The sequence below is a fragment of the Aplysia californica genome, unplaced genomic scaffold (genome assembly GCF_000002075.1).
Source record: "Aplysia californica isolate F4 #8 unplaced genomic scaffold, AplCal3.0 scaffold00782, whole genome shotgun sequence".
NCBI lineage: Eukaryota > Metazoa > Mollusca > Gastropoda > Aplysiida > Aplysiidae > Aplysia > Aplysia californica.
The window spans coordinates 61,796-63,213 of NW_004798052.1; the positions used below are offsets into that span (position 1 = coordinate 61,796).

The 1,418-nt window shown below is 42.1% G+C and overlaps 1 protein-coding gene across 4 annotated transcripts in view; it reads right to left on the reverse strand.

Annotated features, from left to right (window-relative positions):
• The window catches only part of LOC106013305 (filamin-A), a 37,066-nt gene that overhangs the window by 30,785 nt on the left and 4,863 nt on the right, over window positions 1–1,418 (reverse strand). Inside the window, exon 1 of one of the 4 annotated variants that reach the window (XM_013088651.2) lies at window positions 295–375. The exons of the other annotated variants lie outside the window; for them this stretch is intronic. The gene's annotated coding sequence lies outside the window, so the exon portion shown is untranslated. Of the gene's footprint in view, window positions 1–294; window positions 376–1,418 lie in introns of those variants that run through there. 4 annotated transcript variants of the gene reach the window in all.

Sequence of the window (1,418 nt, forward strand, 5' to 3'; positions counted from 1 at the left end):
AGAGAGAGATAGAGATAGAAAGAGAGGGAATGTTTTACGGAGCGGGTTGTCCCAGCACGTGTGACATGTATTTACTTGGCCTAATGTATATATATATAGAGAGAGAGAGAGAGAGAGAGAGAGAGAGAGAGAAAGAGAGAGAGAGATAGATAGATAGATAGATAGATAGATATATAGATAGAGAGAGAGATAGATAGAGAGAGAGATAGATAGATAGATCAATTGATAGACAGACAGACAGACAGAATAATGTTCCCGGACATGAACGTGTTAACAAAACAATGTACTTCTCACCTCCCCAACGCCAAACAAGTGCAGACAACGCAGCAGTCAGACTGCAGTGGGAGTGAGTTTGGGAGCGAACTCAAGTAGAGTTATTGTTGTTGTTCTAAGAAACTCCCCAGATTACAACGAGCACTTTACATTCCGAGACAATCGCAGTGCCTCATCCCATAAGCGCGGTGTTTATTATATTATTTCAATTCTGGTTCATCCCTTTCAAGCAAATGCGGGAAGAAAAACGCCCTTTCGCCTCTAGGTACCTCTTCAAAGTCCTTTTCATTCCCTTCCTTTTTGTTTAATCTTACATCGAGAGAGATATTTTGTTTTGTTTAATCTTACATAGATATTTTGTTTTCCGGGTTTCCAACCCCTTAACCCCTTTCTTATGTTCTATGCGGACAAAACGGCCATAAATGTAAACATCAACTACACGGTAAGGTGAAGATCTTCAGTCTGTGTCTCCCTGAGCTCTAGCTGCGTTTACAAGAAGGAGGAGATGGAGAAGAATAACCTCAATCCCTACTGCTTTCAGAATCCCTCTCTTTTTGGGCAGAAGATATTCGGAGACGTCTCCGGCGAGCACGCAGGAACTATTCGGAGACGAACTCCTGCACACAGATGCACTAAGGCCTACTTTGGAGGGGTAAAACTGTGTATTATTTGCAGCACATATAGCCACTAAAACTTCTGCAAATCAATTATTTTCAAGAAAAATTCAAACTTGACTACAAAATATCAAATTATGGGTTAAAACAGGAGGGCATGCCCCCTGTAGCCCCCCGCGATTTTTTTACTTGGTCTACAGGCACACAGCATTTTGATTGGTCTATCTCCGCCGGAGACGTCTCCGGGTAGATGTTACGGCTTGTAGAACAAAAAGAAGGAGATGGGAGAAGTATTATAACCTCAATCCTTACTGCTCACCGAATCCGTTCCCCGCTCCTTTTGTCTCCCTGCTGAGCAGAGAATGCGTATCCTCCCAATTGTTTGTGTGTTTCTTTTCCAATGTCCTACTTTTCTGTTGTTCTCCGCATCTTTTTCGACCTTGTTTCAGCCTCCATCGCCCTCACCCACAGAGACATATCTATCTATCTATCTATCTATCTATCTATCTATCTATCTATCTATCTATCTAT